This window comes from Periplaneta americana, chromosome 1 (genome assembly GCF_040183065.1).
Source record: "Periplaneta americana isolate PAMFEO1 chromosome 1, P.americana_PAMFEO1_priV1, whole genome shotgun sequence".
Classification (NCBI taxonomy): domain Eukaryota; kingdom Metazoa; phylum Arthropoda; class Insecta; order Blattodea; family Blattidae; genus Periplaneta; species Periplaneta americana.
This window is the reverse complement of record NC_091117.1, coordinates 181,728,260-181,752,173: the sequence shown is the minus strand read 5'-3', so window position 1 is coordinate 181,752,173 and position 23,914 is coordinate 181,728,260. Positions and strand designations below refer to the sequence as shown.

The 23,914-nt window shown below is 34.4% G+C and overlaps 1 protein-coding gene and 1 non-coding gene across 4 annotated transcripts in view; both read left to right on the top strand.

The window, feature by feature from the left end:
• The window catches only part of LOC138704965 (uncharacterized), a 521,080-nt gene that overhangs the window by 243,934 nt on the left and 253,232 nt on the right, over positions 1-23,914 (top strand). The gene's annotated exons all lie outside the window — the stretch shown is intronic.
• TRNAY-AUA (transfer RNA tyrosine (anticodon AUA)) lies at positions 5,896-5,968 on the top strand. Its single transcript has one exon. It is a non-coding gene; the product is annotated as a tRNA-Tyr (tRNA).

Sequence of the window (23,914 nt, the reverse complement as noted above, 5' to 3'; positions counted from 1 at the left end):
CAGGTTTCGCGGCCAGACGCGCTGACCGTTACTCCACAGGTGTGGACTGGTATCCTTGTTCTAGGCATCCTGAGTATATGAGATTTCCATTTATGCCTATAATTTTGAATTTTCTCTAAAATTGGGTCAATATTTAATTTTTTAAAAATATCCCAATTTTTCTTCTTGTCTAATCTAGTATAGCCAGAAGTTTTTCTTAAAAAACTTCATTTCATTGGTAGTGATTCTTTTCACATTTACGTATGGTCCAAGCTTCACTTCCATACATGAGAACAGGTCTCGCCAGTGTTTTATAGGCTTTAATTCTTTATATTTTTGGACAAGAGAAGGTTTAAAAATGTTATTAATGGTATTCATTGCATAGTTAAAGTAATTCAGTTATGTAGAAATATCTTTTTTCTGTTCATAGCTGAAATGATAACCCAAATATTTAAAACATGAGACATGTTCTACAGGTTTATTATAAAGGCAAATTTTGCTGCGAAGATGATATTTTCCGATGAATCCCATTACTTTAGTTTTATTAGTTGAAATTTCCATCCCGTATTCCTCAGAAATGAGTTGTAATTGAAAAACAGAACTTTGGAGGCCATCTTCAGAATCTTCTAATATATTACATCATCTGCAAACAATAATATATCTAACTTTAAATTTCTATTGTTGTTCAAATTACCACGTTTTGTTCTTTCCCTGTTTCTAATCATATGTATATATATATATATATGTGTGTGTGTGTATATATATATATATATATATATATATATATATATATAGTAATGGGGATAGGCTACAACTTTGTCGAACATCTTGATTAATAATAATAATAATAATAATAATAATTATTATTATTATTATTATTATTATTATTATTATTATAGACCACCTCTGTGGTGTAGGGGTCAGCATGCTGGTCTCTTACGCAGAGGGCCCGGGTTCGATTCCCGGTCGGGTTGAATTTCCTGGTTGAGTTTTTCAGGGTTTTCCCTCAACCGTAAGGCAAATGCCAGGAAATTCGGGCCACAACATCCCTGAATATCACCGGCCTCATTAATCATCGAAATCATATTCATAACAAATCAGTAATAAATATATAGTCGCCATCTAGTTCACAACAATAGAACCAGTCTCAACAATAGTACACAGGTCTTCGGATTTCACCCAAAAGATTAACTCGCGATATGGCCAAAGATGTTAAAGCGAGTATAAATAACAGCGAGTGAAAATAATAATAATAATAATAATAATAATAATAATAATAATAATAATAATAATCCTGACGTACAAATGGAGTGTACCTAATAACAAGGATCGTAATTCAATACGATAAAAAGTAAGAAAATAAGTTGAGATCGTATTATAGAGTGTCCGACGACTTGATAACCAGGGGCTGACTTAAAAAATGACATATTTAGATCTGAATCTTTTTTATCCATAATCGTTTGCCCTTCTCTAATATTTTACTGTCGGAGTAACAAAATCTACATCGACATAAGGCATAGTCCTTCTACCTCTCCTTCAGTCTGTGGTTGATGCAGCTGCACGCTCGAATTATGACAATGCTCTCTTTATTATAAAGAGACCTATCGCCTAGTACCGACCTTGTAATAAAATGAAGCCGACACAATATGAAACTTAACTTCTTTGTTAAAAATTGGATTTCTGTGAAAGAAAATACGTTTCGAAGGTTGTATAAGGATATTAATAAATATACCGTAACAAGTCGAAAAAGTCATACGAACGTATGTCCGAAACTAGCTCGTTACACAGTTATGGACATCGTATTTTTAACAACTTAAGCAAAATAAATTAGGGTAATATTCATTCTATACGACTTCTAATTAATTACTTAACATTTAGCATTTCATTTGAAACTTCTCCAAAATGTCCTCCCGCTACCTGCACACGCATTGTACAATTGAGGATGTAGTCCTCTGAAGACTGTCAGCAGCGGCAGCCAGAATCTCAATTACAGGAGAATTGCCAGAAGCGATCTGCTCTTTACAAACAGACTCTGATGTCATACAAACAGTCTATGATGCCATCTGTCTAGCAGGGAAAATCCTGGGTAGGGCAAGATTTATTGTGTTACTTGCCAACAATTGTTGGCCTCGAGGACATTCGTGCTTTTTGTTGGAGCTGTGAAAGAATGGCATAGGTCACAGAGATTTCGCCCCTTGTAACCTCTGATTTTTTCCGCTTCAACTACTGTTGAGAGTCAGTTTAACACATATCATCTCGCTATCACCCTTTCATAAATGCTAGGCCTATATTACCTGGTAGTTAATCAGCATCGTTTAATAACCGATTATAAAAATAAATTTCAAAATTATGAAAACTTATAGAGAAATGTAATAAATACCGTAAAATATCTGTATGGTGAACCATGGACTACAGTTAACACACAGAATTGTAGTGAACAAAAGACGTGTCTAATATGGATTGTTGAAATTGCTATTCGTCCTATACATAGGGACCGTATTTTTTGGTGAAATAAAATGGGTGATTTCGATGTTAAATTTGTCACATTCCGGTGGGTATTTTGTGAAATAAGTTGTCATTTCGGTGAGTTTTTCGTGAAATAAGTTGTCAGTTAAATGTATTATGTTATCAGAGTGAGTCAGGAGAAAACGTACATGGTGTGAGGGGTGATACTATTGGAGATTCTGAACGAAAAAAAGCTTGTATGAAATATGTCCTATTCTTAACTGTATCTGACATACAGCTGTTTGAAAATCACGGGCGTCAGTGTCATATCCTTCATCAGATATCGCACAAGACATTACTTTGTACTATTGACTTTATTGGCCATTTTAATGCGCAATGGGCGTTGGATCGGTCGCGGTGGAGCCATTTCTTGGCCATCGAGGTCACCCGACCTTACACCATTGGCTTACTGTGTGGGATTAGCTTAAGAGCGAAGTCTACAAGCGCAAAGTGAAAACAAAGGAGGAACTTCTCGGTCGAATTTTACATGCTTGTGCTTTAGTAAAGGAATCTCCGAATCAGCTCAGATGAGCAACACAGCAACTGTCCACAAGAGCTGCAAAGTGCATTGAAATTGACGGTGGACGTTTTGAACATGTTCTGTAAAGAAATGTACAGTACTTAACAAAAGTTTAAGACCATGAGCAAATTTCATATAATTATTTTCTGGTCCTATATTTTTGTTTCTATTTCCCTCATGAATATTTTGTCAATTATTTGGACTGTGAGATATCTATCGACGCAAAGAAAGTAAAATTATGACATTTAGTTTTCGAGTTATGATTTTAATGAAATATTTTGTTACTGTAAAAAATGTTACATTTATAATTACGGAATAATTTATTCATGCTAAACCAACATGTTTATTGTAGTGATGATTTTTTTCAAGCAATTTGAGAAGTGTGAGAACACATTGGTACCAGAAAGAAAGATTTAAAAAATTTTATTTTCGTTTTATAATTTTTTGCATATTTTTCCAAAATAAGGAAAATAATAGTAGAAATAACGTTAAGTAAAGGCATTCATAGCTTCACTGTGGAATAAGCTAACGTAACCGGACCTACGCCAATCGAAAGTACGAAATCACGTACTTTCGATTGGCGTAGGTCCGGTTACGTTAGCTTATTCCACAGTGTAGCTATGAATGCCTTTACTTAACGTTATTTCTACTATTATTTTCCTTATTTTGGAAAAATATGCAAAAAATTATAAAACGAAAACAAAATTTTTTTAATTTTTCTTTCTGGTGCCAATGTGTTCTCACACTTCTCAAATTGATTGAAAAAAATTATCACTACAATAAACATGTTGGTTTAGCATGAATAAATTATTCCGTAATTATAAATGTAGCATTTTTTACAGTAACAAAATATTTCATTAAAATCATAACTCGAAAACTAAATGTCATAATTTTACTTTCTTTGCGTCGATAGATGTCTCACAGTCCAAATAATTGACAAAATATTCATGAGGGAAATAGAAACAAAAATATAGGACCAGGAAATAATTATATGAAATTTGCTCATGGTCTTAAACTTTTGTTAAGTACTGTACATAATTAAATAGAAAATAAGGCAACAATGTTTTAATTTACTATCACCTACACTTTTCCTGTTCTTCATTATTTCGTTTAGTTTTCTCCGAAACCGTTTAGAACAGGACATATGTTCATATAAACTTTTTTGTTCAGAATCACCAATATTATCACCCCTCAAACCATGTACCTTTCCTCCTGACTCACTCTGCATATCACATATCAGCATCATCAAAATATGAAGTAAGCATGATTTCTATGTTGTCCGCTCGAAGATTTATGCGACAGTCTGTGAATATTTTCATGTATTCAGAGAAGCCCCTCTCACAGTCCGCATTAGATGTAGGGAACCACTCTGCCTGCAAACAATTCACACCAAATTCACTGTGGTCCGCTGTTAGTCCCTCCAAAACATCTTCTTATCAAAATATAGCCTCTGGTGCATAGCATACTGCAGAAATCCACATAGTCATAGTCATAGATATAATATTCTAAAACTGACAAGCAAACATTGTGATGGCGGCAGATAAAAAAGTTAATTGTTTTTCTTTCACAATGTTAACAATGTCAAAAGAAGTGCTTATACAAATTTTGGCCACTCGACCGCAATTACTTGGGCCGTAAAAAATAAGTTCGCCATGGGCTGTTAACAGAAAGAGAACACAATTTAATTGGAAAAAATTATTGATACAGACACAGCAATTGTTGAGCTATTTTTCAACATATTCTCCACCGGCTATTTTTCAACATATTCTCCACCGGCTATTTTTCAACATATTCTCCACCGGAATTGACACATTTATCATATCATGGGATCGACAGAGAGGTGCAGACGGCTATCAAACGCTGGTTCCGATCCTAGGCAGCTGACTTCTACAACACAAAGATACAAAAATTGATCCCATGGTATGAAAAATGTGTTAATTGCAGTGGGGGATATGTTGACAAATAGCGCAACAATTGCTGTATCTGTTTCAATAAATCTTTTCATGCAATTGTGAATTTTTCTGTAAACGGCCCCAGTGAAATTCACTTTCTGGACGACCTCGTAATTGCGGTCGACAGGCCAAAATTTGTATACACATTCCTTTTTACATTATTAACATGGTGGAAGAAAAAAATTAACTTTTTTATCTTCCCGCATCAGAATGTTTGCTTGTGAGTGTACGTAGAGAAAATACAGAAGTATTGGCATTTATCAAGCGATTAATAATAATAATAATAATAATAATAATAATAATAATAATAATAATAATAATTTATTTAACCTGGCAGAGTTAAGGCCATACGGCGATTGACAATTTAACTGAAACAAAAGTCACAAACATGTTTTTCCTTAATAATATTGAATAACATATTGGTGCAGATTTCGTAGGTTTTGCGATATGAGAGGCATATTTCGCGCAATGATCCAAATTTGACGTTATTTCGCTTGTTTATTTTGCATAAATGTAGGTTTTGCGAAATGGGAGGCATATTTCCCGCAATGATCCAAGTTTGACGTTATTTCGCATTATAGATATATTAATTTGTCCTACAGAATTTATCTGTAATATTGACACTTAATATTTTAGGAGTAAAATTCGCTCCGGCGCCGGGGATCGAACCCGGGTCCTTAATTCTACGTACCAAGCGCTCTGACCACTGAGCTACGCCGAATTCAATCCCCAGCACCGGATCGAACTTTCCTCCTTCGATGTTTCCCTTTGTGGCCTTACTCCAAGTTACGCATGTAGGCTATATGTTGACGTGTATCCAAGTCAACTGCCATTATACTAGGAGCGCACTCAGTTGAGTGACTTGTTGGCCGGGAATCCACAGTTATTATGCATTGCTAGCTGAGATAATAGTATAGATATATTAATTTGTGGATTGAATTCGGCGTAGCTCAGTGGTCAGAGCGTTTGGTACATAGAACCAAAGACCCGGGTTCGATCCCCGGCGCCGGAGCGAATTTTACTCCTAAAATATTAAGTTATTTCGCTAGTTTGTTTTTTTCGTAAATGTTGTAGCCTATTTTAGATATCTAGAGGAGTAAATGTAATAAAGAAAATAATTTGTGGAAAATTTTTCGCGTATCGGTATTACAAAAAAAAAAAAAAAAAAAAAAAAAAAATCGGTCCCTACTTAGGCTATACAGAAATGTAAATTTAGAGGAATGATAAACTTCAAAAGGAAATACTATCTATTGTTTATCACAAGAAGAACGCGGAATGAAACGACAGCAGACCAGCGACACACTATTGTCGTGAAACTTAATTTCGCAATTTGTAAGCGTAATACGATGTTTCTCAATAAGGAACGAATTAGACAATACAGTGCAGAGGTTGTAAGAGTCTCGAAAATCAATACACATCTATGAGTTGCATGAAGAACTTGTTTCGAGATCAGTATTTTACGTTAATTGAAAACTGTCGCTCTAGGATTTACGTGTTGTGTCCGGTAAGGAACACTGCAAATGATTTGATTTGTGACGACTCTTCTGTACACGTCATGACAATGGAATGTAATTGGGGGTCTGTGTGGTTATTTCATATATTAACGGATGTGCTTTATGGTACACGATCATGATGAGATATCGAGCTTGCCTGAGAGCCTAGTTCCGATGGGAAAATGTACTCCATCTTCTCAAATTACTGATATCCTAAGGGAGGGGCATTACAAAGGCTTCCGTCTTACATTTATTAAATTTTCAAGAGAGGAGGAAACTAGATTACATGATATTTCATCTCGTAAGTGCATTCTTAAGTAATCAGCTGTAGGAGTTAATATGTGGAATGATGTGGTAGTAATAATAAAATTATCGTTTATCATGAAAATGAAATGGAACCACATCTCTTATTTGCTTCAGACATTTGCTTGGTAGCTAATGATGCTGATGGTAAACTTCAATTTTTTCCATAAACTTTTATGATTTCTTCAGCGTACTTTCTTCTTCTTCTGTTTACACGGATTGCGTGTTATCCCGTTCCGAAGCCAAATTCAGATGAACTGTTGTCTCTGTCATCTTTTTGTCCGCCTCATAATCCGTTCTCTCCGTGGTGTGTAATAAAGTTCTTGCATTGAAACGATCCTAGGCCATTCTCTTCACATTATGATAGTATCATTTCCATGATAATTTCTAGTTTCTTCCACCAAATTTGTTTTTATGCCATAGAATTGCTTTAAGTTATTCCTAGCAGAGATAGACCTTAGAAATCTCATTTCCGCTATTATGTTCGTTTTTTTGTCCACTTCTCGCATCAGTTAATCACCATTATCTCACTCATGTAGACCAGACTAAGTTCGATACGATGTTGTGGACCAGTGTCAATCTTATTTCCGTAATATATTTCTTCCCAAGTATCTTTTTATACACCCAATTATAGCATTAAATTTCTGCATATTATTTTTCAGCATCTGTTCGTATTAAGAGTTCGTTTGTTTTATAATACGATCTTGTATTATAATTTGTAGTTCTGTTATTTGCTCTCTATGCCAAGCCATATACTGTTTAATATTAAATTAAAACCGATAAATGTGACATGTCTGGAATATTACTGTCTGTAAATGTCAGGTAAAACAATTACTCTTGGCGAGAACAATGAATTATTTTGACAGTTATGTTTGTAAATGATATTGGCGTTACTCTTCTTCAGCTAAAGGATTAAAACCACGCAAACTCATTTTTCATTCGATATATTTTGATGTGTTTGTTAGCCGAACGTCTAGAGCGACGCCTTGCCACACTATTAACCAAGGTTCGAGTTCCGACGGATCTAAGTGGAATTTATGGTGGACAAAGACGGTACTTGATTGTGATTGGTAGTAAATTTACGCGGGATGTGACGTACTCATGTTTCCCCTATCGGCATCCCACAATGTCTACACGAGTTCTAAAACACAACATAAACCTTCATGAGAGCGGAACGAGCCTGAGCCTTAGTCGTTATTGCTGTTTTTGTTGATATTGATGATTAATAATAATAATAATAATAATAATAATAATAATAATAATATAAATAATAATAAGAGAGAGAGAAATAAATCGTCCGGCCTTAATTAAGGATGACCACAAGGATCCGGAAATTAGTAGCAAATAAATATATTTAATTAAATATGAATATTGTTAATAATAATAATAATAATAATAATAATAATAATAATAGGACCTAATAATAAATATAGTAACGATAACCATGCAATCCTATAGGCCTATAGTTCGCCTCACATTGTGTACCGAGGATAACACGTACGGCGGCAAAAAGAACTACAGTTTTGGTGCGTCGCTCATAGGTGGAGATTAGGGATGAACAACGAGCGAGAATACAAGACTAACAGCGTCCGCAAAGCCGAAAATCCACACGACAGTATTTCCTTTCGTTGACTGCTTGAAAGCAAACGTTCAAAACATCGGGACTTCGGAAGTAATCAACTCTCGAACGTCAAACAGCCTTGAATCGTCACAGTTGTTTATACCTGACTGAACTTTTATTTGTTTTGGAAGCTGATATATATATGTAGAAACAATCAAGTAGCCTATTTGAAACATCATCTCCATCTTTCAGTGTAGTAATCCGTTCTCCAATCTTTATTTAATTAGTAGGCACTTATTAAAAGACTAGGATTTTGTTTTCGCATATTTGAAATCAAGTATACAATCTCAAGTAAAAAGAAACGCTTTATTTAACGCTATGTTGTATGTTTCTTAGAAATTCAAATTTATTTTAGATTTTTTTATTTATATAACCATAGGTAATATCTTATAGTAGAACCACAACATTTTGATAACTGTGGTATTGTTTTCTTTTATCTTTTTGTATCCATTAAACATCTTTAATGTTATTTATTTCAATTATGTATGTTATTCAAAGTTACGAAATATTTTCAACGTCGACCAAATGCTATTTCGAGAATGATGAGCGTGATTCGAAGCGCACAAGAGTTTCGAGATGAGACTCGAAAGACAAATGCAACGAACACAGCGAGCGAGAGCAGCAGTTACTATTGTTCATCTCTAGTGGAGATGTTTCCGTTACGCAAAGGGTAAGCCCACCAGTGGATAAAAGATAATTGGAAGTGTTTTACATTTAAAGTAACATTTTCATCAAGTTATTAGTGAAAGTAACGACATTGACAAGAATATACTTATTCTTCTTGCTCTTTTATACCAAAAAAATATTTTGCCCTTTGTACTGTTATTATTATTATTATTATTATTATTATTATTATTAACAGGCCATTACGTTTTTTTCTGCTGAAAATGGTTATCACTGGTGTTGCTCAGACGTAAGGAACTGGTCTTTTGATCCGTTGCTGTGCTAGGAAGTAGGTTCGTATCCCGCGTGAGTTGTATATTTAGTAGAGTTTTTTTTTCGAGATTTTGCCCAACTGTAAGGGAATATTAGGTAATCTATGGCTAATCCTAGGTCTCATCTCGCCAAAATACCATCTCACTTTCACCAATTCCACCGACGTCAGATGCTATATAACCTTCTGGTCGACACAGCGTCGTTAAATAACAGATTAAAATAAAAATAAAACAACAAACATGATTCCTGAAGTTATTACACATTACACATTTTTCCAGGTCATAGATAAGCATGGCACATGCGACTGGTTAACACACCAATAAATATGGCAGGAAGGTAACTCTCTACCTTTCTGCCGGTAACTATCTCGGGCCGCTCAATAACAACTAGAGAGGAAAGACATTTAGTTGAGACAAAGACATTACACATGTTGAGAGAATTGATTTGTAGAAGATGACGTGGGAAATTGGAGTATTTCGAAAAGAAAGATGTTTCCGTCGGAGATCTTGGAAATTGCAAAGGTGATTCTTACGCAAAGACATAAATTGTTCGCTTCCTCAATAAAAGACCTTCCTTAGGAATCTTAGCTTTCTTCACCGATCTGGCTAATTGGCCAACTCTATTCAACAAACATCTTCCCATAATTTATAGTCCCTCTGTTACGGCAAACTACGTTATACTGTAATAAATTGTGTTCTGTGTTGAACGTCTTGTTGAAATGTTGCAATCAAAATTTTAAGCTAACCATTTTGGTATAAATTAAGTTGCAACAGGTTGGCTGTACATTCAGTGGGTTTGAGGTATAGTAGTTTTTATTTTACACTCACAAGACTTTGCGCTTGTTACTACATTTTCTAGATCTTATCCCGATCCGTCAACAGTGTTTGTTTTGTAAGTCGCTGCAGTTTGGTACATGTTGTGACTGTTATGTGGTTGTTGGTTACTGCTGATTCCACAAAAAACTACTGCCGATTAGGTGCGATAATTTGTATGCGATCAAATGTATACGATAATATTTCGTTGTCCTGTATGGCTGTGAATGATTGGAATTCAACGTATTGCATCTTACACACCATTTGTGAATGACTGTATGTGGTGAAATAATTGAAGTTAATCTTATATTGTGTAATTCTGAAAATCGTCGTTCCTGCAATAACTCCTATGTGACATATTTATCGATTTTCAGATTTTTGCTTTATTAAATAATTTAAATAGTGATACAGTAAATAAAATCTCCTGTATGTAATTATATTTCTTTGTTTCGAAAATGTAAGAATTCACAGTCTCCTATGTATGGCTGCCATAGGATGAATAAATGTGTTTTCTCTTTCTACTGATAATTTTTATATTTTGTGCATAGGAGTTATTGCAGGAACAACGACGAAATTCAGAACATATTTTATTTCATCTTATGTACGGGGCGAGCCTCAAGTTCTTCTGCACAACGACCAATCGATTTGTTATAAATGCAACCTCCTCAAGAAGAAAGATTGAGATAAATAGAGTCCAACGGGTGGGTTTGTCGCCCAGCGATGACACACATACTGCAGGTCAGGCGTGTCCATAACGATTATATCAGATTTAACTGAATATCCGTGTACCAGCCGGTCTCGCCAATTGGACGTCTCCGCCTGGTCTTGCGAAATGTTTCCCTATGATACCGGCACCGGCTCAAGGTTATGGACGTTCTATAGTTGATTGGCCGATTTCATCTGGTACCGCCTACACATTACGTCATTTTGTGTCATTTATTTTGACTATTACACTTTTACTGCGTTATACTACTTTTGACCAATAAAACGTTACGAAACGACGTGTTTCAACCAATTATAGCTGCTTAACCTACAATTTTTATAACCTCTCTAGCATTTATTTTTATCACCTCCCTAACATTTGTTTTTATTACATTCCCAGCATTTGTTTCTTTGTTTGCCAATATTGTACTTTAAATATTGTACATTTTTAAATGATTCATGTTTATTTCATCGTCCTTAATTAAAACTTTTCTGTCATTTATCTTGTTTATATGATTTAGGTTATGTTATACGGATAGCTTCTGCTGTATGAGATTATGAATAGTCACGTATCAGAGATTGTTTAGCATATATAAGCCTAGTAATAAGTCAAGTGGAATGCAACTGTTTTAATAAAAATTAAACTGAATCAACAAAGCCTTCTTGACTAGTAATCGTTCATAGAATTCAATGAAGATTGTGTAGTTGGTACAACTGGTAACAAGAAAATCCTGATCATAACACACTACTGCCATCTAGCGGAATATTTGTAATGATGAGATGGTACAATAATACATTTTCAAGACATTTTAGTAAGTCAATAAATATTTTATTGTATTAAAGTAGGCTACTTTATTTCTTATAATCTTTATATACTTTCTTCTGATCTTGTAATAGTCAATTAAATTCCACTCGAGTTTTGATTTTCCCTATATAAATCGAAACCTCTAGTGAGGTTAATAATAGTCCGTGGTGCCACAGGCTTGAAGGGCCAAGACCGACAAACCGGCTGCTGGTCTCACGTTCACATGCCGAAGCAGAGGTGAACGATCATTCAACCAGAAGGGAGGTATCGTGTGATTAGCATGATCCTCCCAGCCGTTATAGATGGCTTTCGCAACCGGATTTCGCTACCTATCGTAGCACCCCAAGTACATCACGATACTGGGTAGTCACCGGTCCCATACACTGACCGAAATGCCATGAGAAAATTTCTTTCCCCATGAGGACTCGAACCAGCGTGCATTCCGTAATTCGAGTCCTAGGCAGGATGCCTTAGACCACGGCGTCACGGAGCGGGACTGTAGTGAGGTTACTGTTGATAAAATGAAATAAATCATATATAATGAAGGCCGATGTAAAGTAAAATGGAGACCTTAGTGGAAATAAATTTATTAATTTAAGAAAACGAGAGAACCCCCGGAAATACCCTCATCCAGCTACCTGTGAGACAGTATCAGATTTTAGCACGGTTTCTTGATACATAAATTCTCGTTGTAATTATGTAATGAAGTTCGTCATGTCTCAAAATGATGCGATGTAGTAATTACGCCTTGCGTTCTGCACTGGTGGTAAAGAAATGTTTAAACTATTTCTGTTTTTTTAAAGGAACACGAAATTAATACTAGGCAATGTGCTATTATTCCATCTGGCTACAAAAATTTCACTTAGACTGTCGCCAGAACTGTGGTCTGTTGAGTGAAACTGAAATTCTAGAATTGTGTGCTTAAAACACTACTCACTGCAGCAATATAATTTTCAGACTACTCTACTCATCACACTGTGTAGTTCTTTTAGCAGTATTTTTGCTTTCGATGCTTACTGTAGTTGTACTTTACAGTGAGGTGCTTGAAAATAATTTCCCGGCACCGCAACGCAGAATTACGTTTTAATAAAAGTTCACCATTGTATAGCTGCAGGGGCGTTGATTATGTACGGACGTAGACTGCGATTGTGTGCTAAACTTTGTGTTGAATGGAACAGCAAGCAGCAAATCCCCCCCTCCCCGCTTATTCATTCATGTGTTGTACATACAAGTGACCTTTGCAGCTCAACAGATTGCTTCTCTGAACCTTAAATAAAGTTCAGGTATTATTGCTATTAAAAATGCGCTTAATTTTACAAATTCCACTGAAGTTACTTTCGTAGATGAGGGTTTGGTTACAATGGCCAAATACATATTCTTCATCTGACTTAATAACAGGAAATCATTCGACCATAAAACGAAAGTTTAATGAAATAATACTCTTAGTTTGTGACATTTTTATTATAAGCAAGCATAGTGAATTGGTTGCAATTTTTGAGCTGAATGTGATTCAGTTATGCATCAAATTCTGAGATTCTCTTGCAAGTACGCAGTAAATCCACAACGAGAACACGTCATACACTTCAGTGCACACACATACATAATCATGTCAAACTTTTCATCTTTCCAATACTAATATGGGACAACCTTCACACAAGTTCGTCAAAATACACATTTTAATTACGCCAGACCTGCAGAACTGTAGCTCCTCAGAGCGACTGCCTTACCATCCCTTCTACCCCACCCACCTTTCCTACCAGTGCGGTCATAGCGTTCTAGTTACGCTCGGCTGCATCAATATTCATTCTCGCGGCGGCAGGTATACAATACGCTATCAAGAATTACAAATGAACAGATAATAAAATTCTTGGGAACGTACCTTTAGAAAGTAAGAGAAAAATGAATGAGGGAAATAAGTAAGTTAAAAAACATGTAAAATAAATTTTAAAATGCATGTGTGCATATAATGTATATATCGTCCTATTAGGCCTACTAGTAAAGCCGATTAAGTCCACTTTTTGTGTAAAATTAGTTAAGTACAGTCCCCGATTTGTCTTTCCGTGCTCTGTATTCTACTAAAATGGAATAAGTCCGAAATGTTCCATACAGGCGACAAACCAATTACTTTATTTGAAGAATTTATTATGATTTTTCGTGCATTATTAAAGTTTTAATTCCTGTTTTTATAAAACTTGCATTACAGGTCTTAACTGGTTTTCCTAGTAATAGGACGATAAATAAATTGTACATTGATAAGTGAGTGATAGCTATATGACCGGATGTCAATGCTGTCATTCATCATTGTAACGCACTCCAGCTAAATGAATGAATGAATAAACCTATACTCCAGTTTAAAGAGAACTGGAACATGACAAAATCTAAACGGAATACTACTTCCAAAGGAAATGGGGAATATGATTATTTTGTTGTTGGAGAAGAAAGAATTGCTTGTTTACTGTGTCCCATCCAATTTATTTCTACTCGTCATTTCAATATTAAACCACATTTCAGCAAAGCCCATATTAAGAATTATGGAATGCACAAACTTTCGGATAAGTTCATTATTACGAACTGTATATTGATTATTTATTTATATACTGTTAAATTAAGGATGTCACTCGTTGCGTTTATTTTGAATTGAAATTAATAGTGACTTAAGATTCATTACTTAAATGCTATAAATATATGTTTCCGTAGGTGATGATAGGAAGAAAGTTTTCGAAAATCTAAAGCAGGTTAGGTGCAAAGAAATCTCAAAGAACCTACCGACAGGAAATCTAGCATAATAATTGTAAATCTTGAAACGAGATAACGCATTATAAATACAATGAATTTATTACAATCCTTTTTGAAAATTACAGTGCCGCCACTGATGGAGTTTGGACGGGAAAAGAATGTAAACAACTCTACGCGGAAGTCGATCATCCTCAATAGAAGTGGAGTGAGGCTGACGTCATATTTCCCCTACTTACGGTTTCTGCGGACCTGTCTTATAGCATCTTTTAACGTTTAATACTCAACTCGAGACTCAAAATGAACAATAAATAATCAGTACGTAACCGAAAAAAGAAAACTTATACCATATATGAAAGAAACGTACATAATATGTATTTATACTTCACAGATTCTCTGAGACAGGAAAATTTATGAGTTACAATATTCAGGAAAAATTGTGACAGTATGCTAAGCGAGGATACAACTGCTATTTATGGCCTCTCTCTATGTACAGTTGTGGTGCTCATGCTCAGGTCTAAACGGTGGACCATCACGGTTGAAAACCACATGCATATGAATCCCATAGGATATGACTTGAAGCTCTACAGTAACATTACTGTGTAACATGTTAATGGTGGTACAAGACACTGCTTGTTCGCGCAGAAAATGCAGGGGAATTCCCCTTTTATATAAATATAAGAGGGGAGACCCTCTTGGGAACATAAAGATGGGGATTGATGTTCTACGTGCGCTACAGCTGCTGTGTTTTGAGATACTGGTTAACTACTAGAAACTTTAGGTTCTGTGCTGCTGAATCAATACGAGTATAAACAATTCCGATGCACAGGTGATTATTCTGTGTCTCATCCTATGTCATTGCTAGGTATGATAATGTTCATATTTCATTACTACCGCATCACGTATTGGTCTTAAAAAAGTGTTGTTTTCTCGCTCTAACGTGGGTGAATCTACTAATGGAATATATTATTTTCCTTCTCGTATAAAACACAATAAATTTATGGTTTCTTTTTATTGTAAAGTATGTAATATTGTACACAGGTCATTAATTTCAGGAAGTTATTTTTTACATATTTCAAACAAAAAGTTTAAGGGGTTAGGTACAGCTTACAGCAGTAAATTTTTTGGAAATATTCAACACTTTTTTCCTCCATTACTGTATTTTGTACAATAATGAAAATTGGTATGTGCAAAAAAAACTGTCATTTTGCTATATGAAAAAAAAATATTTTTACGATTAAAAAAAATATATACTTTTTTCAAAATTAAAATTGGTGGTGGCAGGTCACTGCGCAGTGATGAAGCGTTTCCCTCATAACTCATAAACTTGTTAACTTTTTCATGTTTCTCTCTTTTATTTTATTGCTGAAACTCATATTTACAATATCATGCTCTTTCAACTACATTCCTTAATAAATATATATTTTTTTTATTTTGTGTTAGAAGAAAATACTGATATTTCATCATTTTTAAACGAATTTATTTTATCAGACAATCTATCAAAGGTAGAGGAGTGATCTTGCATCATATTGTTGATATGACATGCATAAATACACACAAAAAATTTCATCACAGAATGTTGGATAGTTTTTGAGTTATGTGGGAAACGCTTCATCACTGCACAGTGAACTGAATTTGAAAAAAAAAAATGTAATTTTTTTTTTAAATAGTAAAAATATTTTTTTCCATATAGCAGAAGGACAGTGTTTTAAACATACCAATTTTCATTATTTTGCAAGATACAGTAATGGAAAAAAAAAATAGAATACTTCCAAAATTTTACTGCTGTAAGCTGTACCTAACCCATTAATACAATTTTGCTCGCTTTTGCTTCCTTTTCGAGACAAAAATTGTTATATATAGGAAACATTTTATGGCGTGCTTTGGGAAAGGCAATTGATTTAATTCCCAATATACTTATTCAGTTTAAGAGAACAATGTATTATGATGAATGACTGAAAGAATTTAGTTTTGTCCTTTAAGTGTGCAGAAATTTTATCCGAAAAAATTTAACATTGTAAAATTCCTTTACAGAACCAAAAGTTACATTTGTTCGGATGAAATTTCTGCACATTTAAATGACAAAATTAAAATTCGGTCAATCAATTATTATAATACACTGCTCTCTTAAATTGAATCAATATATTGGGAATTAAACCAATGGCTTTCTCAAAACACGCTACGAAATGTTCCATAAAAAATAATCTCGGAAACGGAGCAAAAACGAGCAAAATTGTATTAAACTTTTTTGTTTGAAATATCTCGAAGGGAAACCCTCTAAAATTAGCGACATTACTTACTGTTCACTCTGTATATTTTTGCGTTCAATACCGATAATAAGGATTCACACAGTAGAATTTTCTATTTTGGAAATTGCTTAATTTATCAACAGTAATCTCACTAGAGGTTTTGATTTTATCGATAAATCTGCGAGTGGAACACGAGCATATTTATCTAGAGAAAATCAAAACTCGAGTGGGATTTAATTGACTATTACACGATTAGAAGAAAGTATATAAAGATTATAAGCAGGGAAAGGATTTATATGTAAATACATATTTACTTATAAAGCTAATATAATTTATATTTTGCATTATCTTTATGTTTCACAATGTGTAGGGTTGAAAAATCCTACTTTTATTTTCCATATTTTTCCATATTTTAGAGTTTAGTACATATTTTCGTTAATTTCCATATATTTTCCATATTTCATATAAAACAGTCCATATTATATTAGGTTTAACAATAAAACAAAACAAAATTCCATTAACTTTTAAAAATACATTTCAACAATAGAGATTTAAACACATGTTCAGTAATCCCTTTAACATCAGAGTTATTTGAAAATTAGCAGTCCTATCAACAATGGGAAAGTAAGTTACAAAACTGTATTAATTTAATTTAAAATTTTTAACAGACTTCAGTTGTGCAGCTCAACAGTTAAATGCCAGTCAGAGTACACATAGGTTCAGTTTTGTAAATCATACTATAAAGACGGTAAATATGCCAAAAGTACGTCATTCAGTCAATTTAAAATCAAAACTAACAAGTTACATTTCAGAATTTAAAGAAGATGGTTTATCAACTGACAATAAAATATTATTTTGTAATTTGTGTCAGTGTGCAGTATCATCTACACAAAAGTTCCTGGTGCAACAACACATTACAACTAGTAAACATCAGGCCAACAAACAACTAAATTCCAAGCAGAGACAATTGTTTTTAACACAACCAACAACATCGAATGTAAGATCTGAGTTTAACATCGACCTGTGCCGTTCTCTCATCTCTGCTGATATTCCTCTCTACAAACTAAAGAATAAGGTCTTCAGGGAATTCCTTGAAAAATATACTCAACATACAATCCCGGATGAGTCAGCACTTAGGAAGACGTATGCTCCATCCATCTACGATGAGACAATACAGAAGATAAGAGATGAAATTAAAGATAGTTCAATTTGGGTTTCCATTGATGAGACTCCCGACAAAGAAGGTAGACTTGTTGGTAATGTAGTTATCGGTTTGTTAAGTGAACAATATTCTGAACGAATTCTTTTACATTGTGATGTTCTAGAAAAGTGCAATAACAAAACTATAGTTAAACTGTTCAACGAAGCTATGGGTATCCTGTGGCCAAAGGGTATTATGTACGATAATGTGTTATTCTTTATTAGCGATGCTGCCCCTTATATGGTCAAAGCTGGACAAGCATTATCTGTTGTATATCCTAAATTGACTCATTTTACTTGTGTGGCGCATGCATTTCATCGTGTGGCAGAAGTGGTCAGAGACAATTTCCCTAAAGTAGATTTGTTGATTTCATCAGTGAAAAAAGTATTTCTCAAAGCTCCCAGTAGAGTTAACGTGTTGAAAGAAATGTACCCTGAAATTCCATTGCCACCAAAGCCAATTTTAACTAGATGGGGTACATGGCTAGAAGCAGTTGAATATTATGCCGAACATATAGACTCTATTAACAATGTTCTCCTTGCATTGGACTCTGAAGATGCAGTCTCAATTGATACTGCGAAAACAGTTACCTGTGACATAAGTGTGAAGAATGACTTAGCTCACATTCAGCATACATTTTCATGCATCATAAAAACGCTCAAAAGTCTCCAAAATAGGCACCTTTCACTATCTGAAAGTTTTGAAATTATAAATAGTACTGTGGAACAACTGAATCGTGGTAGAGGTAAAGTTGCAGATGCAGTAAGAGCTAAGGTGGACACTGTACTTTCAAAAAACCCTGGATATGAAGAACTACAAAAGGTTGTTGCTGTGATGAGTGGTGAATCAACAGTGAAGATTAACTTGGACTTATCCCCAGCAGACATTGTGAAATTGAATTATGTACCAGTTACTTCTTGTGACGTCGAACGCTCTTTTAGTCAGTATAAATCTATCCTCAGAGACAATAGAAGAAGATTCACTTTTCAGCACTTGAAAGAAATGTTTGTAACCTATTGTTATGGTAACAGACAATAAAAATTGTGTTTTGTTGAAACTACATTGGAAGATAAGGTACGTCCATTATATTTTTTGTTTAGTTTGATTAAAATGTACCAATATTTAACGTACATAGTCATTTTTTTTATAATTTTAAGTCCATATTTAATTCCATATTTTGGTAAAAATCCATATTTAATTCCATATTTTGGTAAAAATAACTACATATATATTTACATATTTCATATATTTTTAGTCCATATAAATCCGTTCCCTGATTATAAGTAACAAAGTACTCCAATACAATAAAATATTAATTGACTTACGAAAATAAACCTGTCTTCAAATGTATTATTGCACCATTACGCTAGATGGCAGTTGTGCCAACTATGGAATCTTCATTGAACTCTGTGGCCTGTTACTAGTCAAGAAGGCATTGTTGATTCAGTTTCATTTTTATTAAGACAGTTGCATTCCACTTCAATTATCCGAATCCCAGTAATCAACGTCACTTGATAGATGATTTTCAATAAATCTTAATATTAAACAATCTCTGATACGTGACTATCCATAATATCATATACCAGAAGCTATAACATAACCTAACTAATATACACAAGTGTTAGAAAAGTTTTAATTAACGACGACGACAAAAAAAAATAAACATGAATAATTTTAAAAGGAATAATTATTGAATGTACAATTTTCAAATTTGAATGTGGTTGGTGGTCCAATTGATATTATATTGGACGTGTGCGTAATAGAAGTGGAACTCGTTGATTTAGGCCTACATGGTGTATTCAACTTATTCAGGATTTCAGAATGAATAATTTTAAAAGGAATAATTATTAAATGTACAATTTTAAAATTTGAATGTGGTTGGTGGTTCAATTGATGTTATATTGGACGTGTGCATAATAAAAGTGGAACTCGTTGATTTAGGCCTACATGGTGTATTCAACTTATTCAGGATTTCCGAATGGTGCTCTTCATTTATTTGTAAATCGGATTTCAGAAGATGGATAGGTATGATCAGTGATTTTTATTAATTCTTGTTCTTGAATGCCAGTGCGAGTCATATTTGAAACTGCTGTGCATCGACTGGAGTGGTTTGTAATTTTATATATATATATTTTTTTTGACGTCCAGACCAGCGCACTTTCAAATGTTGGCAAACAAAGAAACAAATGCTAGGGACGCGATAAAATTAAACAAATGCTAGGGACGCGATAAAATTGTGCGATAAGCAGCCATGATTGGTTGAAATACGTCCTTTCGTACCGTTTTATTGGTCAAAAGTAGTATGACGTAGTAAGAGTGTAATAGTCAACTTAAACTGTTTTCTGAAATTAAAAGTAGGCTTATCATGCCATTGATTTTATTGCCAGGTATAATATCTAAAAAGAATAGGAAATCATTTTGAGTAGTGTACGGAAAAAATCTGAAAGATTAGTAAAATTCACAGCTACGAGGTTCCTCAGAAGTATTTCTAACTCTACCTTCAAAGGCCAGGCGAAGCAATCAGGATAATAAGACATTGTTGTGAACATTAACAAAAAAAGTATACATCCATCCATACGTACAGTTTTTCGCTGAAATATTTGGCCAAATTTTGGGAGTGTGTCTATTGTTAGTTCAAATTCTTGCGAACCTACGTACGGAAACGCTTCTGGTCCGAGTTACAGCCCATCAATCCTATATTTATACATCGCAGTAAATGGAAATTGTCGGTAGTCATAGATTTTACAATTTAATAAGAGAATATTGTACTATCCCAAGGATTCTTCATCAACTTATCGCCTTTTAGTGATAAAAATTACTCTTGTTTTCTAAGAGTATATAGTTTTATTTATGCTCTCGTACGCGAGTTTTGATATTCAAGATATAGGGTAAAGGTTGGTAATATTTTGATACTAATAATATTATGATAGATCTTTTTTAGAATTTTTTTACAAATTTACTGAGCGAGAGGAAGATCGGTTTTTTGCGTCAACGTATTAAGGGAATGTTCGTGGATAAGTTTCTGCACAAAACCGGTTCTTCTCTCGTTCAGTAAATCTGTAAAAAATTCTTAAAAAGAACTATCATATTATTAGTATCACCCTACCTTTACCCTACACAACTTCCAAGAGAAACATTCCACTTCTGAAGTTGAATCTTAAGATTCCTATTCAGTGCATAATTTTTTGCTATAAGATTCGTCGTATTTAATATGTTTTAATATAAATAAAATTAAGCGCCTTATTGAATGAAGGTGTTAAATTGGTCCCTTTATGTAAACCACTGTAGTAAATAATTGAAATCATCCAATTAATAGCAGGATGTGGCTGAAGGGGTGGGATGTGCAAACACTTCTTTCATCGCCTCTCCCTCTTATGGAACATATTATATTCACACCGTTGAGCTGCATATCTTTCATGCCTTGGCTCGTTACCCTTCGCTCGTCCACGACGTAATAGGAAGGGAAGATGAAAGATTGAGATGCGCTTACCTTGAAAATAAGTACACTTTGTAGGCCTACTTGAGGCTGAATCTTCGTTAACTGTTCATGTATTTTTGTAGTTTGTACTTTTCTATTTTGCGGTCCAGAAATGTTCGTATTCATTTAACGTACACCTTTAGATGTAGAGTTGGCACAATATGTATGACCAGTCACATAGCTTACCAAGCTTCGTTTCTAAAGATATGTCGTCACTTCACAGTCTGCAGATATTTAGTACTTTCACAACAAAATTTGGGCATCCTACATTTTCGTCTTCTTAAGAGTTTATTGAACGTGAGTGTATATACTGTATAATTGGGCCTGATCGATTACCACGCTATATTTTGGTCAAAGAGTACAGCTGTAGCAATATTATTATAATTATTCTGTCCTCTTTGGTTTGTTCTATACAAGCAAAACCTTTGTAATAATATAAAGTCTTTGTTACAAGGCAACCATCATCATAAAATGACAATCGATATGTACAGCTGTTACAGGGGCGGTCATTTTTTTCTCTGTAAAGAATGCTTGAGCAAGGGGTTTCGTGTATATAACTACTGCAAAACAATTCCCATTGTATAGTTACAGGCTGTTTATACATCCATCGCTTATGTGTGGTTTATTAGTAACGTTTTCTGTCCCAACTCTGCCTAAGGCTCGTATAAATACTATACGCGTTTATTAGTAAGACTATAAGTTTATATGTAAAGTTCTCCCTTTACAAATATTTCATGCCCACTCCACGAGAAATCCTCGCGGCTTGCCAGAGACACTTTCTGCACAGTTTGTGAAGCTCTGATAAAAATTTTAAATTCCAAAATATTCAGAACTTGCAGCTCAAATCAGTTGTTTATATAATCTCGCTTCTTGTATTTTGGAGATTTTGGGTTTGTATAGCGGCGTATGCCCTTTTTGCTGGAGGGGAGGGGGAACTCGTAAGCTTCAGGTGGATAATTACTGGAATTTCAAACGCAGAGAACAACAAGCCTAGGGCGATTGTGAGAAAGATGGGGGGAACAAAATTAGAAGCTGCAGCAAGTCTAAGGTTTTTAAACAGAGAAGGGCTAACTCACATGTTCGTACTAATGAAGCCTAAAGGCTGGTCTACAATCGGTAACGGAAACGGCAACGAGAACGGAAATATTGTTAAATAAATGTACCGATATTTAAATGTGAGCATTCACAATTAACTTTGACGTTCCCGTTACCGGGCTCCGGCAAGCTTCTCGTTAATTGTGAATGCTCACATTTAAATGCATTTCTTTTAACAATATTTCCGTTCTCGTTCTGGTCGTTTCCGTTCCCGGTTTATTGTGGACCAGTCTTTACCATCAAGCTCATCATCATCCGGTCCATTTTTACGACAACTGGAGGCAAACTGATGAACATCTCCCCAGAATTGCCAAATATTGTGAGGACGCTAGCTCTTGTGTGAAATTAATTACATTTTTCAAAACCATAAACTTGTGTGATAAGCTATTGTCATCTGTACTGAAAAATTTATTATATAAATAGTAATAATAGTTTCATTATATTTAATTTTATTCAGTAGGTAGTAGCTAGAGATGAACAACGATCGCGAAAGCAAGACTAACAGCACCCACAAAGCCGAAAACCCGCACGACAATGTTGTTTACGTCGCATCGTTGACGTGAGTATTTCAAGACGTCGAGATTGATCACTCCCGAAGTCTCGAACGTCAGGCAGCATTGAATCGCCACAGTTTATACCTGATTGAACTTTTATCTACTTTGACAATTGTTATATAAAAATCAAGTAGCCTATTTGAAACATCATCTCTACCTTTCAGTGTATAATAACCCGTTCCCCAGTCTTTATTTAATTACTAGACTCCTATTAAAATGCTAGGAATTTTCTTTTCATATATTTGAGATCAAGTGTGCAATCTCAGGTAAAAAGATGTTAACGTTATGTTTTCTGAGTCTTATAAATGCAAATTTGTTTGAGAATTGTTGTTTTTTTTTCCTATTAATATAACCGTAGGTAATGTTGTATAATAGAACCAAAACATTTTGATAACTAAGATACTGTTCTGTTTTGTGTTTTTGTCTCATTTAAACATTTATAATGTTATTTATTTCAATGATGTATGTTATTCAAAGTTACGGAATCTTTCCACGCCGACAAAATGCTATTTCGAGAATGATGAGCAGGCTTCGAGACTTTGGAGCCGATACAATAAGTTTACTGTGCATGCACTATAGGTTGTTGACTCGCTGCAGGTAGACAGAGATGTGTTGAGGTAAAAATGTTGCTATTGAGAGTAGAGTACGGTAGAATGGGGAAACACATATGTACATTCTGAAAGTAAATATACATTACACAATGATAATGTCAAAAGAATGTGGAAAAGCATTTATTCTCCTGTCTTTTATAAGCATTTGTGTTTAATTATACACAGTGTTAATGGTGGAAATAAGCATGCAGCAATTTTAATTTTTTCATTTATCCTATTGGTCGTTTTTAGGAAGTGCAGTTACAGTACCGAGTTGCAATGTACCTACTACAAGATACATTCTCAGTGTCTCAAACGTAAATCTTTTTCGGTTATCTGCCAAAGTTTGTACTGTAGAAAGCTGCGCTCTACGTCGCATGACGTGA